The sequence below is a fragment of the Myodes glareolus genome, chromosome 18 (assembly GCF_982192425.1).
Source record: "Myodes glareolus chromosome 18, mMyoGla1.1, whole genome shotgun sequence".
Classification (NCBI taxonomy): domain Eukaryota; kingdom Metazoa; phylum Chordata; class Mammalia; order Rodentia; family Cricetidae; genus Myodes; species Myodes glareolus.
Window position 1 is genome coordinate 8,917,404 of NC_142043.1, and position 18,973 is coordinate 8,936,376.

An 18,973-nucleotide genomic window follows, 5' to 3' on the forward strand; every position below is an offset into this window, starting at 1 on the left:
GACTCAGGGATTGAGGGGATGCAGTCCTCGCAGTGGGGAAAGCATCCGGGAAGGGTGCCTAGAGGCTGGAAGCAGAAAAGTGTCTTCCGCTGTCTGCTCATCTGGGCAGATCAGGAAGAAGATCCAGAACAAAAAATGGGGGTGGGACTGTCAGAACCCTCCTCAGAAAGGGTCCACAGCTTCTCAAAGCAGCGTCACCTGTGGAGGGTCAAGGGTTTTCCCACATGGGCCTGTGGGAAGTGTTTCATGTGGAAACCACAGCAGGCCGCCTCCAAGGGCTGGTAGGCAGGGAAGACATGGGTCACTTTGCTGAGAGTCACTCTGCCAGTCAGAGGCAGCTCTGATACATATACTTGGTAGCCAGGAATTGTGGTTCAGCATGTGTGAGTAACATCCAGGACCAGCTGACAGATTAGGAAAATATAAACTGATGCTGAAACAAATGTCCCCAGATGTCAGGTAAGCTACAAACTGCACCAGTTTGGAGGCAGGGAAAAACGGACCTACCAAAGGTTCTTAAACCTCAGGGTTAGGAGAGAATGGTAAAGTTCGGAAAGAAAGTGAGCCTAGAAGGGTCTCTGTTGGTCAATCAGAATTAGGAGATCGAGGACCCAGAATTCACCTACGTTCACTTGGGAGTTTGGTTTGGCTTGGAGCTCAAAGAGTATGGCCTTCCGGTGTCCGGCACCTGAGATGGGTTTCCACCCGCCCAGAGTGACATACTCTGAGTTTGAGTTCGACTGTTTCTAGGAACAGTGGTGGCCGGGCTTCATTCAATACCGCCACTCCCCCTGCTCCCCCACGCACCAGCCTAGTCTGGATTTGCTGTCACAACGTGGACCATCTTTGCACCCTGACCCCTAGTGCCTGCACCAGGAAGGTCTACGGGTCTTGCAAAGAGCTCAGTAGAGATGGCAGTGGGCAGCGGAGAAGGATGTGAGGTTGGGACGAGCAGGGTTGCATTGCTAGCGGGAAACAGTCCTGCTATGTGTGGAGGATGCTGTGAGTTCTACTGTCTGATCCTGACTGTCTGACAGGCTGTCACCTAGCCTGTCGCTGTGGCCATTCACCGGGACCTCACTTTCCACTCTCCCTCCATCCAGCTCCGCTTTCTTCCAGAAAGGCTTTCTGGTGCACTATGTCCTTGGGACATGAGCCTTTGCTAGTCTTCCTGTGTCTGTAGCTTCCAATGCTAGCATCGGAATTCCAAGGAGATTCTAAATCTTCAACAGCTAAAACACCCTGCCTGATGTAGCTTACCCTCTGGGGGCAGAATGTAGGTCCCAGGGATTTCTCAAGCCCGTGGGTGGTTCCAGCCACTGCTCTCCCTCTTACCAACCTTATTCCACTCCTTTCAAGATTCAGCCCCAGGTGTCTCAACCAATCATCAAATATTTATTGAGTCAGGCACTATTCTAAGCACTGGATATAAAAATAATAACGATAGCTAATGTTTGTTGAGAACCTGCCATATACCAGACACTGTTTTAAGTGCTTTCCATATATTAACTCATTTAACCCAAACCACAGCTCTATGGGAGGACTAGGATCCTCCCTACAGGGCCCATGAAGAAATGAGAAACAGAGAGAGTCACATCGAGTCTGGGTTTAAATTTACTTAGACTGGGTAGCCGAGTTTGTGCCTGGACACTCTGGGCTTCGCTGGTCCTTCCTCTTGCATGGTTCCCAGGCTGCAGAGGTACAATGAACAGGGGAGCTAATATGGAGACTATGCAAAGTGCTATGGGGAGCTGCCCTGAGAGTATGAGCAACCGACCTTAGATGGACATCAGCATCTAAGCTGACTCCTGAAGGTTGGGGAAAAAGAAGAGGGCCAAGCGGAAGGCAGAGAAATGGAACTCCAGGCAAAGGACCAAAGATAGCAAAGAGCATGTTGCAAGGTGTATCCTAGGAAGCAGCAAGCCCTGGATGGAGGAGGGAGTGAGGGCACAGAGCAGACCAAGAAGCAGGAGGCTGTCATCTGGGTGACAGAGCGTTTGTTCTGTCCAAGTGCTGCTTGGTGCCTGTGATAAGGCATGCAGTGTTTGTGTACAGGAGTTAGAGGGACAGGAACAGGGAGGTAGGGCATGTGAGAGGTTCCTACAGTGACCCGTGAGGCTAGGAATGAATCACCTCCTCCTGGAAGGGAAGCCTTCCGAGTTTCTCAGTGCACGACTCCAACTCCATCGTCGTGCATGATAGATGACTACCTGTCCATCTCTCTGCCTTCCCATCAGCCCTAGAACACCTGAGGGTGCTTCCCATCAACCCTAGCGCACCTTGAGGGAGAGATCCAGTAGATGTGGCCTCTGTCCCCAACCAGGAGCAATGGCAGGAACTCAGAGAACACCTTCCACCACATGCCAGTGAGGGGTGCTGAGATGAAGGACCTCTTCCTCCCTAGACTGGGGACTTCACTGCAATGACCATCCCACCCTCGGCAGAGCCCCTTTGCTTCTCCCTGATGGCTGAACCTCACTCTACTCCCCTCTGATGGGACAGCCCTACTGAGCTGCTAATGTACTGCCAGACCAAACCCCACTTAACAGGGCAGCAGGGATAGGGGGCGCTAGGGTGCAGTCCACCAGAAACAGCAAATTCCCTGGATTTCTGGCTCTTCAGTGGATGATTCCAGCAGCCCTGGTGCCTAGTGGGCACTCTGGTCACTGTATTCATCCTGCCTCTAATAGGGAGCTTAGGGCCCGGGGTCAGTACTAGAGACTTGGTATATGTAGTAGACCAGGTGGCCTTGAAGCCATGTGCGGCCCACTGCACCCCCTCCCCCAAGCCACATCAGAGGAAGGCAGAAGCCAAGTAGGAGGTTCTCAGGAGGACACCAATCACGTGCCAGTTGGAGTCTGAGCAGAGTTGAGCTACCTGGTGCTAGACTCCTGTCCTGACCCTCTTTCTGTGGCCCTACTCGAAGACTCAACCTGCCCTGCTTGCTCCTGGACGCCTGCCTGTCCTTGGAAGTGCTGAAGCTGCAGGCCACAGAGAGTCAGACAAGGAAGAGGCAGTTTCAGCCCCACCCCCATCTAGGGCAGCAGCTTCCTTTCCCTGCCATGGGGCATAGTGTCCACACTTTTTTAAAAATTTAAATTCAAAATTTTGAACATTTCATATATTAGTACTATCTTTACATCACTTCCACCCTCCAAGTCCTCCTGTGTCTCCTACTCCATCTTGAATTTATGATCTCTTCTTCTATTATTATTTATATTATTTTGATACACACACACACACACACACACACACCTTCGAAGTCCCTTAATATTACCCTATAGACATGTGTCTAGGGCTGGACAAATGCTTGGAATGGGAAACCTATAGGGAGCTTTATCCTTAGAGAAATCAGATTTTTCTTCCTCTAATAGTCACTAACTGCCTACGATTCTTCATTTGGGGTGGTCTTCTGAAAATTTCCCCCATGTTGGCATGCTGGCCAGTGTGATCTTATTCAAGTCTTGTGAGAGAAACCATACTATTGTGATTTCATGGATTGTAGCATTCCTGTGGTACCCAGAAGACAGCATCACCTAGAATTCCTCAGATCTTCCGGATCCGCCACTCTTTCTGGCCCCTCTTACACCAATTCCCTGAACCTTCTGTATAGCGCTTGCATTTCAAATGTTGTGATTAGTCCTGTTGCCCACATGGTTAGCTAACATCACAGGTCAAAGTCTGGCTTAGCTGTGTGATCTTGAGGGGTTCCCTAGACCCCTTCTTGCCAGTTTCCTCACTCTGTACTCTAGTAATCAGGATAGCAACAAAATGGTTATCTCATGGAGGAACAGGGGACCAAATGAGCCCCAAGTGTAGTGTGCTCAGAGCAGGGTCCATCACAAGTGCCTACCCAAGAGTTACATTGGTGAGAGCTTCCTGGAATATTAAGGAACCAGGGCTACTGTCCAAATCACAGACCCACTCCATGCCTTAGTTTCCCGACCTGTTCAGTGAGGTATGGTCCATTCCTATGAATGACCCCAAGACCACCATGTCCTGCTAAGGATTATGAGACTGTTTAGAAGGTAAAAAGAGAAAATTCTCTTGCAAGGAATGGCAGAAGATGGGCCCATTAATCACCTTGACTAGGAGGCTATGTGGGTTTTATGGGTCCTGGGGCCCAGGCCACTCTTCTGAACATCATTCAGAATTTATAGACTCTTGTCACTGTCCTAGAAGCAAGTCTGGCATTAACAGTCTTTGCTGCCTGATCAGGAAAATGCAGCCAGCCCTGCTTGCAGCCCCAGTTGGGGTAGGAGGGAGCCATGTCCATGGAGAAGCTGGTTTGGAGCCCACTGGGTTTCTCTCATCAGCAGATGTGCAGCCAGCAGGAGGGCTGGCATGCCTTCTCTCCCTGCTGGGGAAGAATCAGACAGTGACAGCTCCATCAGATGAAATGCAGGAGCCAAGGTCCCCGCCTTGCCCATCTGGCCTGCCCTCTGTGTATCTGGCCTGGGAAGACTGAGGCCTTCCACCTGCACAGACAGGAGGTAAGGGGGCCTGGCCTGGTTATCATAACAGGCAACGGGAGCAGAAGCCCAGATGAGAACCCAGATGAGATTGGATCCCCTGCTTCTCACTTACTTGCAAACTGTGTGACATTAGCAGAAGCACCGGACCTTTCTGAGCTTTGATTTTTTTTTCTCTGATGTGGATAAAAGTCCCCATGGATCCTGACTACCCAACACTGGGATGAAGACTGTGGGCAGATCCACCCCGAAGGAGGGACCCGTGCAGAGGGATCTGGAGAATGTGTCACTGTGGTCAGGACTCTGGCTCCAAGTCCATGGCAGCAGCTGCTGAGTGACACCAGCCTGGGCCCTCACCTCTTGGTGTTTCAGCTCCTTCATTCTTACCAATTGGGTAAGCTTGCCTTATCCATAGCTACTGTGGGATCAAGGCACAGTGACTCTCTAAAGCTGACCAGGGCTCCATACACACAAGCACGAGGAGAGGCAGTGTCCCCACAGTTCATCTGGAAAGATCTGGAGACACCAAGGAGACAGCATTGGGGCATATCTGTGAGGGGGTTTCTAGATAGGGTTAACTGGGGTGAGAAGACCTACAACAAATAAATAATAAAGCCCACCTGCAATAAACGGGTCTGGGTGCTGGAGGGAAGAAAAAGTGGGTCAAACACTAGCATCTCTCTCTGCTTCCTGCTGTGGGGCATGGGAGCAGCAGCCTCGCCTTCCTGACACCACTCCTTTCTCACCACAGTGGACTGCACCCCTCAAACCATGAGCCGACAAGACCCCTTCCTCCCTCATGTTGTTTCCCGACAGATATTTATTGGGTCCCAGCTGTGAGGATGGTTAGTGACATAGGGCTCAGGTCCCGGCTCCATTGCATGCTTGTTATGTCGTGATCACCTAGTGACCCCCGTCTCTCCTAATTTTAAAACTGCAAGTCTTGCTTCCAGGAATTCCCAAGTCCAACAGACTGTAAGAGTTGCCACAATGCAGAGTACGCCTTGAGCCTCAGTTTCCACATCTGCACGCTGGTCATGTCTCTTGCAAAGGAAGGAATGTGGCAAACGATGGTACCCACATGTGTTCCGGGACCTGCAGGCTGCTGTAACTCTTCACTCATTCAGTAGTCAGGACAGTTCCCAGGATTTAGGACAGGTGCTAACCAGTTTATAAAGGGAAACAGGCTCAGGGAGAGAGGCCCAAGACCACCGCTCTTAGATGGAACTGCTGAGCTTGGCATCTAAGGTCCTCAAAATCACATTCTTCTGGTCCTGAAATCCAAGTGACCAAGGTCCTGATCCCTAGTCCATCTTGGAACCACAACCTGGGAGAACAGTGGCTGAGAGTGTGGCTGCAGGAACAGGCTCTTAGGGTCATCGTACTCACTGTGTGACCTTAAACTACTTAACTGCTCTGGCTGCCCCACTCTCATCAGTGAAGCAAGCTGACAGGACTCACCCATAGAATCAATGAGAGTGGAGCGGTAGGGTGGGGGAGAAGACCCAGTCGGTAAAGCGCTTGCCCTGCCAGCATGAGGACCCGAGTTTGACCCTTACAATAAAACAAGACAAGCATGGTGGTGCTCTTGCAGCCTCAGTACCAGGGAGGCAGAGGCAGGTGGACTCCGGGAGCTGGCTGGCCAGCCAGTCCTTCCTGCTAGTGTGCTATGGGCAAGCAAGAGGCACTAGTCCAAAAACTAAGTAGCTGGCAACTGAGAAGTGAATGACACTTGAGGGCTTCCCTTGACCTACACACACACACACACACACACACAAACACACACACACACACACACACACACACACGGAGAAGAAAAGAGAGACAGAGAGTGGGGTGGGGGGCGGGGAGAGCTTGTATTACAGTTCTGGGCTCACACAGAGAGCTCTGATGACCAGAAGCCACTATTATGACATAGTATAATCCAAGCATGACCTGGTCACTCCATTAGCCTCTCTGAGTGCCTATTTCTTCACATTTAAATGAAGATGATGCCATACATCCCCCCTGTCGTGGGGTGCAGAGATTAGTGAAACCGCACGTGAAGGGGCTTTAGCACAGGGATAGGAGAGGGTGAATGTCTGGGGTAACAAAGAGCAGTACAAACATGGACCACAGGTAACAGGGTATAATAGAGAGAACGCCCTGCATTAAAAGCTGAATTGAGAGAGGCAAGACAGAGAAAGAACGGTCATGCAGGGGAAGGCTGAGAGAGGGGCCACAGGAGTGAGGACTGAACGAAAAGGGGGATCGATGTGGTACTGCAATTTAAAAAACCAATATACAGTAAATACTGGTCTGACTGCCGAGTGACAGAGCAGCAGGGTGGCCTGGCCCAAGATAACTCACCTCCCCGAAAGCTGTGCCACCTCGAATGTCCCAGCCTCCCTGCAATGCGAGCCGCAGCTCTCTCTCCATCTGGGTATTATTCCAGGGAACTGGATCTTCTGATCTGCATGCTCAATGACTGAGATTTATGGATGGGCTTGTCAGAGAGACTCAAAAGCTCAAAATGGACTCAGGGCTTAGACTCCCACAGGAGAGAGAACCTGGGCTGGGCTATGGTCACATGGCCTGACTGTCTACTGTACAGGCAGTGGCCAAAGCCTCATCTCCTTTCCTCTCAGACTCTTGCTGATAACCCCATTCAGACCTCCATGTCCCCAGGCTCCTCTTCTCTCCAGGTGTCACACGCACACTCCTCACTGTCCCAAGTCCCACCCAGGACAATAATACCCTGATTTTTTCCTGCCCCTTCCCTACTCCCACAGTTCCATAAACTCCAGGCCATGGGCGTCCTGTTTCAGTACGCATTCTGCAGCTATGATACCATGACCAAAAGCCATGTGGTGAGGAGAGGGTTTATTTTATCTTACACTTCTGGGACAGCTCATCACTATGAGAAAGAAGTGAAGGCAGTGACTCAAAGCAGGAACTGGAAGAGGGGACTAAAGCAGAGGCCACGGGGGAGTGCTGTAACCGGTTTCCTTTCCTGGCTTACTCAGTTTGTTTTCTTATACAGTGCAGGGCTACTTGCCCAGAGGTGGCTCTGCCCACAGTGGGCTGGGCCCTCCCACGTCAATCATTAATCAAGACAATGTCCCACATACATGCCTAAAGGCCAGTCTGATGGAGGCAGTTCCTCAGATGAGCTCCCTCTAACAAGATGACTCCTATTTGTGTCAAACTGGCAAAAATTACCCAGCACAGTCTCCTCCTACAAGGGCTGTTCAGCCTTCTTCTGGGTGGTGCAAGGCAGAAGGCATTTCCTTGTTCTCGAAATCCCAATTCCTTCACCTCTAGAGCTCAGGAGTCCTTTTCCCCCATCAACAGGTCAGCCCCATGGAGAGGGGCCTGGGGAGGGAGTCAGCTCTGGAGAGGGTACTGGAGATGTTACCACTCAGGATATGGGTCTTTCTGGTCTACCTCCATATAGGGAGGTCAAGCCAAAGGTCTCACATCTCCACAGAAGCTCCCCATCTTGTCTCTACTCAACGCCCATATAATCTCCTCCCCCCACAGTCCATATTTGTCCTCTTAGGGGATGGAGGCCATTATTGAACCCCCATGCTGGAGCAAAATTTCCAAATACCCCACATATGTCCAGATTCACTATTAATGCTCAACCCTTCAGCATGCTATGCCCTGAAGACACAGCATGTGTGCAGTTGCTCTACCACACTATACAGACCTGCTCAGCCAAGCAGATAGAGCCAGGGATGTGGGGGCATCCCTCCCACTGGAGGCAGTGGGAACCCATCTGCCTTCCTCACCCCATGCCTCTGCTCCTTTCCTCCCCTCACCTCTCCACCTAACACACTGTGGAAAAGCCTCCGTGGAGAGGAGTCCCTCTACAGCGTCCTCATCTTGATTTCCCCTCACGCTGATGGCTACACAGTCGTTACAGCGTGTATGCACTCCTGCCCAGGAGGCTTGGTGGAAAGGACGAACAGAATCACATGGGACATATCATAAACTCCCTCAGAGTAACGTACACTTTAAGGGGTAGTCACTGTGATAGAATGTTTTGCAAGTGGTCCCTCTTCACACCTGGGAAACTACCATATCTACAACTCTGTCCCAGTTAGTTCACAAGGCCCCATAGTGCCTGACATTGATCCAAGTTCTTTCTGTATAGTAACTCATTTCATTGTGAAATCCTAAGAAGTAACTAGATGCTAGTATTATTTGTATAATTTCTAGTTCATTAATAAAAAATCCAAGGCACAGTAATATGCTAAATTTTACACAACCAGGAAACAGAACCCCGCAGAAGCCCTAGCAATGCGGACTTAGACATACACACACTCACACATATCCCATAAGATGCCATGTTCATAATTTTCATGTCTAGATCCTTAACAATAGGCTGTGTTCATCTACACCAATCCTCATCATAGCCTAGACTTTCTACCAGATGAAGACTTCTCAAGTATGAGGGGCCTGCCTGCCCCCTTGCAAGCACTCTAACTACAGACACAGTCCCCGGCCAGCAATCTCACACCCAGATTCTTGTCTCTCTACAGACTAGGCACTGTCCTCCAGGTGGGAATGGCCCACATTTATCATGCGCTTAGAAGCTGTAACTCTGGACAGAGGATCCAGAGTTCACTCCAGGGTCATTCCTCTCGGTTCTCCTCAGTCCAATCCAGATGACGCAAGTACTCAGGCCTCAAGGAAGCTTAAATGACTCCTTTGGGGTCAACTGTCCCTAAATTAAGATCATGCCCCCAATCTCTTTATCTCACTGATTTCTACTTGGGTAAGATGGTAAGGTCTCAGCTTCGAGTCAGGCTGACGCGGGATCTGGGAAGCAGCCTGGGTGTTGTTTCTGGGGTTGTAGCTCCGCCCAGCACACCATCTGCATCACTGTTGCAGACTGTCATCTCATCGCCACCAGCTCCCTTCAGTCATTATCACCATTAGCGCCACCACAGCAGCATCACCGCATCCTCACTGCTACTACTGCCTCTACTCCGTCCTCACCATCCTTGTCATTCCATCTTCCTCATCATTACTGTCACCTCAGCACCACCATCACCATCACCTTACAGCCATCATCATCACCACCTTCAGTAGCAGCACAGCTTCTACTCCATCCTCACCATTCTTTCATCATTACCCTCCTCCTCGTCATCACTCAACTCCATCATCATCAGCAGCACCATAGCCTCTACTCCATCAACATCGTCATCTCATCACCCAATCAGCATCATCACCATTATTGTCACCATACCACCATCATCACCATTACCACCAGTGGTCATCATTACAACCACTCTTACCTCCTTCCCGTTATCACTACCACCACACAGTCACCATCAAACTCACCACTACCAGTATCAGCTTTACCTCATGCAGTTAATCATAAGTGACTTTGATTGAATCCTAAAAACACACACAAGGGCAGGTGTGTGCGCGCACACACACACACACACACACACACACACACACACACACACATACACAGAGATGAAGAAGAACTTCAAAAACCAATCAGGGCTGAGGATCCCCAACTCCACCAGGGCCTAACTGGACTACTGGAGACGGGCTAAGCCAAGTGGGCACTGAGACTGTAGGAACTGGAGGTGACTGTCTTCACAGCATCTGGACAGCTGGGTGGCACAAGGAAGGCATTCAGCAAGTACCGGGGAAACTCACTGGAACATGGGAGGACAAGGTACCATGAAAGCATGGGAAATATGGACAAAGGAGGCTAGGCCACACAATCAAACAATCAAGCTCCCTAGAGTCTTAAGGCTTGAAGTGGTGGAGTGGGGGAGCACCTCAGAATAAGCAAAAGAATGGCTCACTCCCGTGGCGCAGGAAAGAAGAGACTCATGTTCTCAGGAGGGAGCATGGAGCTTGGCACTGTGGCTCACATTTATAATTCCAGCACTTTGGGGAGGGAGGCTGAGGCAGGAGGATTTCCTTGAGTTCAAGGCTTGTCTGGGTTACATAGTGAATTTCAGGTTAGCCTACGGTCAAGAGTAAGATTCTATCTCAAAAACAAAACCAAGGAGAGAGGTTGTGTGTGCTGAGATCATAGAAACAGAGACAGACCTGCTGCTGAGGAGCAAAGTTTCCTGGATGACGATGGCTTGCCCCGCCCCCCAACAAAGTTTCCTGGTTGACCATGAGAAGTCTTGCCCCACCCTGGACACTGCCTACAGTTCTTCCTCCTCTCTGCTTTAAGTAGAGGTGGTACAGACCAACAGCCAAGAAGGAACAATGGCCAACAACCAGTCTGGGAGGAAACATACGTCCTGAACTACAAGGAGGAGACCTCCAGGGCCAGAACTACCACCCAGTGAGATCTTGCTGATCCCAGTTTCCCTTCCCATCATTTGCCCAGGAATAGGATATAAGCTCCCTGCTTCTCTGGGTAGGTTCACAGAGGAACAAGCGCTGTGACACTCTGCAGTGACAGAAATCCGCGTGCCTGTGTGCACTCCGCTGCCTGCTTCTCCTGCTTCCATTCTGCCCAGTTACCTCATCAGTGCAGAGTGTGGCCGCTTCCTCCAGCCTGCAGTGGGAGTGTGGGGCTGTGGGAGCCACAAGGCTGTTCTGTGAGCAGTGGTGGTGCTCTCAGAACATTAGAATATAGGAGTATGCCTGTGTGTGCCGGTGTGTACAGAGGTGTGCGGGAGTGTGCACTTGTGTATGCATGTTTCAAGATGGGAGTGTTTGTGTGTACTTGGGCATACAGATGTGAGTGTCGGTACATCTGTAGGTGGGTGTATTTCAATGTGAGTGTGTGACTGTGTGTACTTGAGTCAACAAGAAAGGAGATGTCCTCCCTCACCTTCAGCCCCAGATGCTGGGCCTTTAAGGGGAACTCTGTCAGAGGAGGGCACCAAGCCAAGAGAAGCATTTGACCAGTGCTGTCTGGCAGAAGAGGATGAGAAAGAGATCACAGGCCCCAGGTCCATCACTCTGGGGCTGAAATGGGTCAGCAGAGGAATCTTATCTCTGAAGCAGCAGTTCATGAACTTATAAATCAAAAGATCATTGAGCAGATTGAGTGTGGTGGTGCACGCCTTTAATCCCAACACTCGGAAGGCAGAGGCAGGCGGACCTCTGGGTTTGAGGCCAGCCTGGGCTATACAGAGTGAGTTTTAGGACAGTCAGAAATTGACACCTTATCTCAAAAAACAGACAAACAAAAAAGATAAGTGATCTGATTCAGGAGGATCTCGGGAGAACAGCCAGAGCCCATTTTGTAGGTGAGGGCAAGAAGGTAGAGAAATGGCCCAGGTCCCTCAACAAGTGTCCTACTGGCAGGGAGCTCACTCCAGACTTTGCTGACCCCAGAGAGTTCTCAATAACCAACCTTCCAGACATTATCCTGTAGAAGACCTTTAACCTTTCTCTCCTCCATGACCTCAGGTCACCATACACTTCCTGTCCTGCTGCCCCCAGATCCTCCTGGGTGTTCTAGTTGATTCCAGACAGGGGAATCACAGTAGGGTGATTGTTCACCTAGGTCCCTAGATCACTCAAGGCTTGCCGTTAGCCCTTGCTGGGCATTTTCAGGGCTCTATGAAAGTTCTGAAGGTCAGGCATGCTTTCTGTTCATCTTCTGTAACTTGTCTGCTCCGTGGGGCTGCCTGCAAAAGGCCTGGCCTGTGTTTACAAGGACAACCAGGATCAGGCGAGAACTCACAACTTCTGAACTTCCAAACTTCTGAACTTATGGGGCTTGGCGCACTTGCTGTTAGGGTAACCTGCAGTGGTTTACCCACGGGAGCTGCACCACTGCATATGTACCCAGGTCCCCCCCCTCCCACCTTTCTCTCTCTCTTTCATATTCAGTGCTGGACTTAAGTCCGTGCCTCAAATTTATACAAACACGGCAGGTGGCTGAGGGACCACATGTCTGTTGCATATGTTGGGGACCAGGGCATGCCACAATGCTGCCTCGTTTTAGCTGCTCTGAAGCAAGGCCCTTCACAGGGTGCACTTCTGTCCCCTAGCCTTTAGCAGCTACTGAACATGGAGGGGTGTCTGGGAAGAACACTGTGGGCTCTGGAGAATAAGAATAAGAGCCCCCAGACAATAGGAGAGAGATCAAGGAGATAGTGCATTTCAGAGTGTCATGTAGCTCAGGCTAGCCTTGACCTCATAGTGCATTCCCAGAGTGTCATGTAGCCCAGGCTGGCCTTGATCTCAGTATGTAACCAACTGAACTTCTGATCCTTCTGCCTCCACTTCTGAGTGCGAAAATGCAATCAAACCTGCTTAGTGGGTGCTAGAGCCGAAAGCTGGGCTTTAAGAATGCTGGGCAAGCACTCCACCAACCGAGCTACACCCCTAGTCCTTCGCAGGGTTTTTATTAGAAATATGATCTAGGGCAAGAAGGAGATGTTGATCCCCTGGGAAGAGGAAAAGAGAGAGGAAGATAAGGTCTGGGAGGGAACTGCAGAGGAAGTGGGGTTCAGAGGGATGCCCAGGTCCCTGCTCCCACCATTGTGCCTTGGGTACAGCTCCATTGGGTGGATCGTGAATGGCTAGAGGCTAATGAACAGTAACGTGCTGAGCCCTGCTGCTCCTGGCTGTCATTGTAAATACGGGGCAGTCATTAGTAATTAGTCATTACTGCAGACAATGCACAGAGGGGTGAATTACAGGCGCACAGGCTCGCTCCTCATTCTCTGACTCAGTTTACCTCCTGAGTCCTCATGTTGGTTGGGTTCCCAGTACCTTGGCTTGTGCGGATATTCTGAATGGCAGGACTGAGCTCTATCAAATGAGTAACATCCTGGCTTTCTGTGGCTCCTTAAGCCACTCGCACTTCCGGCCTCGGTGTTGCAACAAGCTAGGGATGGGATGATTTTATCTCTGACCTTTGGCTTCTGAACTTGTCTTCTGACTGCTCAAAAGACTTGTGCTGTAGGGCAGAGCATCCTGGCCCACCTCCTATCTCCATCTGAGACTCCTACTGTGTGGGGGATGGGGCTTTGATGGCTTAGAAGCTCCCAGTGACTCTCTGGGTACCAGGAACCTGTTCTCTAGCACCTTCTGGCTCTTCCTGCCCCTGGATCTATAAATTCACATCTCTTGCTTCTGTCTGTGAGCCCCTGCCCCTGAATCTATGAATCCACATCCCTTGTTTCTGTCTGTGAGCCCCTGTCCCTGAATCTATGAATCCACATCCCTTGCTTCTGTCTGTGAGCCCTAGACCTGCAGGCTGTGTGGAGACAATATCGCCCTCAAGAGGAGAAACGATTTCTTGACTTCTTGGTTGGAGAGGTAACAAACAAGAAATAAACACAATCCCTCCTCTTGTGATTTATAAAACCCCAGCATGTGCCCAGTGTAGAAGGAAACTGCACACCTAGGATCTAAATCGTATGGGACAAATGAGGAGGAGAGTTTCAACAAAGTGTCCTTTCAGGAGTGACAGCAGAAGAAGACAGAGAAGCAGTGGCCACCCTGTGTCCATCTCTAGTGACTGCCACCTGATGTACTTGCTGCTGTGTGTCCCTTCCCAGCTGTCTGCTCTAGATCCTGTGAGCAATCTGGACCAGATGGCTCTCCTTAGCAACCTTGACTTTTTTGTCCCCAAAAGTTCCAGTGGTCACTGCAAGACCTAATGCCTGAAGGGAAGGGCAGGCCCACGAGAACCTAATTCAGAGAAGTCCACCTTCAAGGCCCAGCCTTGGATCTGACCTGCGGCCTTTTGCTGACATAGGAGTCAACTTTCAGAGTGAGTCCTGACATCAGAAAACAGGCCTTGGGGGACAAGGGTGGGCCTCCTTACACATCTTACAGGAGACAGAGGAAGGAAGGGCCTCTGACCGGAACCAGGCACTCAACCCACTCCCCCCCCACAGGCATCCTGCCAACAGCTTGTGGGGGGGGGGCTGTCTTCACTGTTTAGGGTCTGTTTCTAGTCACGTAGGCCCGATTCACCACCAGAGGCAGGGATGAGCTTTAGGGTGCATGCTCTAATGTCACTTTACCACCAGGTGCACACCTGGGACCCAGCACTTGGAAAACTAAAACACAAGGATCATAAGTAGGAAGCTTACCCGAGCTACATAACAAGACTGTCTCAAAGGGGAGAAACATGAGGTGTGGTGGTGGACACATGTAATACACAAAGGATGGACAAGTTGGAGCTGGAGGCAGAGGCAGTAGAGAGCAGGGACTGGAGGGACGAGGGGTCAGAGGATGGAGGGAGGAGAGTACAGGGGCTGGAGGGAGGAGGGTCCAGGGGCTGGAGGGAAGAGAGTGCAGGGCCTGCAGGGAGGAGAGTACAGGTGATGGAGGGAGAAGGGTGCAAGGCCTGCAGGAGGAGGGTGTAGGGGCTGGAGGAAGAAGGGTGAGGGGCTGGAGGGAGGAGGGTACAGGAGATGGAGGGAGAAGGGTGCAAGGCCTGCAGGAGGAGGGTTCAGGGACTGCAGGGAGGAGGGTTCAGGGCCTGCAGGGAGGAGGGTGTAGGGGCTGGAGGGAGGAGGGTTCAGGGCCTGCAGGGAGGAGGGTTCAGGGGCTGGAAGGAGGAGAGTTCAGGGCCTGCAGGGAGGAGGGTGTAGGGGCTGGAGGGAGGAGGGTTCAGGGCCTGCAGGGAGGAGGGTTCAGGGCCTGCAGGGAGGAGGGGGCATGTTTCACACTAGAGCCTCGGGCAGGCAAGGGTATGGAATGAAACCTACAAACCACAGAGCCTGGCTTTCTGAGCAAATGCCTATGAGAAAGAGAAGCAGGTGCAGGGCCCCAGAGGGGAAACTGATGTCTTTAAATCCATTCCTAAAGTTTTCTGGAGAGCTTCCTGAGTGGGGAGGGAAGCAGAGGCTCCATCCTCCTACCCCCCTGAGTCTCTGAAGGTCTCTCCCTGTCCCACTCTTTCCCCTATGAATGGAGTAGTCCCCAGAACCTAAGAAAGGGATGGAGCTTGCCAGGAATCCATGGCTCAGCACACATTTGCCTGATGTATGTGATTATTTCATTTCATGGGGGTGAGACTATGGGTCTCATGTGATTAACAAAGTCTTGACAGAGTCAGGATTTGAACCCAGCCTGTCCACATTTAATTTGTATCTCAGTATGTGACCAAACTCTGCCTTGCCTTCCTTTGCCCAAAGAAATCCACAAGGGCCTCTGCTCAGAGTCCCCCCACCCCTTTCCCTGTTCCACTTCTCTGCCCTTGTCTGGTAACCCCTCCCATCGAAGTGTAACCCCTGTAGGACCAGTCCTTGTGTTCATCCTTGCTTCAGGCCAGGGGATTTGTCTGAAAGGAATTCTACTTCCAACATCTACTCTCAATTGTGCCTGTGTAGACACCCCCACCCCCAGTCTGGGAGCTTGGAAGTTTCTACAGCACCCCCTAAACAACAAGGAGAAGATAAAAAGCACAGACTTGCTCCACCCTTCATGCCAGCAGCTGGGAGCCAGAAACCCCGAGTCCTTGATTTTACTTTGAAGCAGGAGAAAGTATAAGAAAATAGGCTCTCTCTTGAGCCAAATCAGGGCCATAGGGTCTTAGAGCAACCCCACTACTGTCTACATCCCTTATTCCCATCCTGCATCCCCTCAACTCGACCTCTCAATGCTCCCTGCTCACATTGCTAGGCCTTCAAAGAAAGACAAGATCCCAACATCCTTCTGATCATGGCAGACCCTATCCTGCCCCCCCGGAGCGGTCACTGGGAGCTGATTATGGCAGATCCTATCCTGCCCCCGGAGTGGTCACTGGGAGCTGTCCTCCTGAGGAGCCTCACTGGAGACTGCACCAGAAATGCTCTGTTTGCTGCTTGTGTTTCCTGAGTTGAGGAATTGCCTTCCTTCCAAGGCAGAAATTAGACCAGAAACTCGAGCAGGAAGGCTAGGAAGGGGGCCTGGAGGAGAGAGAGTGGCCACAGAACTCTAACCCCTGCTCAAGGCAGGGGAGCAGATGCGACACAGTTGGCAGGAGGGCAGGGGCAGCGCTGGATCCACGAGGTGCTGGATCCGCGAGGCTAGACACTTCAAGCCCAGGTCTTCCTCGCCCAAACTCTCCCTTTTCAGCTTCTGGTGCCCCCCCCCTGCAGGTCCCCTCCACCAGGCTGCATGGCTTGCTGTTAACACTCCCTCTGAACCCAAGACGTGGCACACAACTCCAGTTTTTTTGCTCCTATTTTGCCTACATCCCCAATGCACAAGCACCAGTTTCCATTAGGCCCCCACCCAAGTGCAACAGCCCACTTTAAACCTCTGCGCTGGAGCCTGGAACTCCACTGCCTGGAAGTACTTTCTTCCCTAGCTGGGTTCCTGCCTCAGCTTCTTAAGCCACACACACACACACACACACACACACACACACACACGCACGCACGCACGCACACATGCACACACATGCACTGATTTAACCAGGATAGAAGGATCTATAATGATGCTTGGAGCTCTAGCTTCGAGGACAGACTAACAGGCCCTCTCCTTGCAGGTGTCTGTCTGTCTGTCTGCAGCTGTTTCTGAGTGCACTTGGCATTAGTTCCTTTGCAGGCTCTGTCTGATAGTCTCTCTCTCTCTCCTCTCTCTCTCTCTCTCTCTCTCTCTCTCTCTCTCTCTCTCTCTCTCTCTCTCCTCTCTCTTCCCTCCCTTTCTCCTTCCCTCTCTCATTTCTGTGTCTCTCCAGCTCTGGCGGTCTGGTCTCTTCTCCCTGGAACTCAATGCTTCTGTCTTTTGTGCACTCCGTAGGGAAGAGAGGAAGCAAGGCACTGCTCTCCTCCCGGGAGCTGTCTGTGTTCTCAGTCCTCCTTGTTCAGGCCAGCTTTAGAAGCAGGGCAGGGCTGGGTGGGAGACAGAGACTTACCAACCTGAGCATGGCTAACGCTAGCTTATATATTGCTTCATCATGGCATTCTATTGCCCCAAGCCTTGCAGGCATACACAGTCCTCCTTATCTTGGTAAGACCTGCCTGAGGCCAGGATCGGGTCCCTGCTCCTGTCCTGACTGCCTCCTCAAATGGCAACCATGCCTCCCTCCCCTTCACGGCACTGCATCAACCCCTCGCGTATCTCCACCCAACCCCAGTCAGGCATTAAGCTCTGGAAGACCCTAGCGCCTTCACCCAGATCCCAGCAACATCCTGGCCAGGCCTGGCCTGTGCTAAGATGCAACAGAGTGGTCTGGCGGCAAAGTTCTGTATTCAAGGGTTGCCTTTGTAGGAAGCTGGAGTCTCTTCCTCCGACTTTCAAGCCTCACCCGGACCGAAACCTCACCCAGACCCGCTCTCCCCGGTCCTCATCAGTTTCACCCCCTCCTCACACACACACACACACACACATAATCAAAACACCAGAAAGGAGGATGTCTGAAAGAGAGAAGACGTCCACACCAGTACCCAGGATGGAGGAAGTCCTCAAGGGAGGCAGGAAAAGAGGCAAAGTTCCCCTGTTTCTTGGGGTGCGCACATCCCTGCGCCCATCTCCCGCGGACGACCCAGCTTCGCCAAGACAGTGACAGCCACTCACCTGGGCAAGGCGGCATCTACCCGCGGCTGGGAGGCTCCGAGGCCGGCTCCGCAGGGCGCCCGGGCTCCCTGACTCGGCCACGCATCCTTTCTGGCCCCAGACAGTCTCACGCTAAGCTCTCCACTCCAGCGATCCAGCGAAGGCAGGCAGATGGTGGCCTCGGACCATCCAAACGGGGAGAGCCCTGAGCAGCTTATTCAGTTATATCCATGGCATTTAGCAAGAAGAGGCGGGAGGGGGAGTACAACTTGTGCTCTCCTCTTCCAGATTAAAAAAAATAATAATAATAAAGGGGGAAAAGGAAAGAAAAGAAAATCCCTCCTAGGAAGATGAGGTTAAGATTTTCCTGATTGAAGAAACCCCCGGCATCCCCAGGAACCTGCAGCCTCTTGGAATGTGGAATGTCTTCAAGTTCAGACGAGCCTGCCCTGTGTGTGTGTGTGTGTGTGTGTGTGTGTGTGTGTGTGTGTGTGTGTGTCAGAGAGAGGGAGCCAGGCACTCACACCCACACGCACACACACAAACACACTCCCCCGCACTCTCCGCATGCACACTGCCCCCCACGCGTGCGCACGCACAAGCTCTCTCTCTCTCTCTCTCTCTCTCTCTCTCTCTCTCTGTCACACACACACACACACACACACACACACACACACACACACAGAGTGATCGCACGCACGAATCGGGGAGGATGCTGCGAGGGCTGTGCAGGCAGCTGCAGCCAGCGGTGCAGACAGCCTTATAGACCCAAGGCGCCCAGGACCCGGCGGCAGAGCGCACGGTCCCTGCCGGGTTCTCCGGCACTGCAGCCCCCAGTGGCCGCCTGCGGAGCTGCAGCAGCTCCGGACCCCAGCACCTGCTTCAGTACGGACCCACACCCGGGGAATCCGTGTTTCCTACAGCGTTGGTGCGGGGTAAATGGGCAGGAGCTGCAGTCTAGCAGGGCCACAAGCCCCAGGAACTCGGAGTACCAGCTTGATCCGCAGCGCAGTGACACCGAAGCCTCTGCGCAAGGCTATCTCCGCGGACAATTCGAGCCCAAGCTGCAG

At 51.9% G+C, this 18,973-nt stretch overlaps 1 protein-coding gene across 1 annotated transcript in view; it reads right to left on the reverse strand.

Moving 5' to 3' along the window:
* Lrfn2 (leucine rich repeat and fibronectin type III domain containing 2) overlaps window positions 1-18,733 on the reverse strand; it is a 169,149-nt gene extending 150,416 nt beyond the window's left edge. Inside the window, exon 1 of the mRNA XM_087897907.1 lies at window positions 17,925-18,733. The gene's annotated coding sequence lies outside the window, so the exon portion shown is untranslated. The remainder of the gene's footprint in view (window positions 1-17,924) is intronic.
* Between the last annotated feature and the right edge of the window lie 240 nt (window positions 18,734-18,973).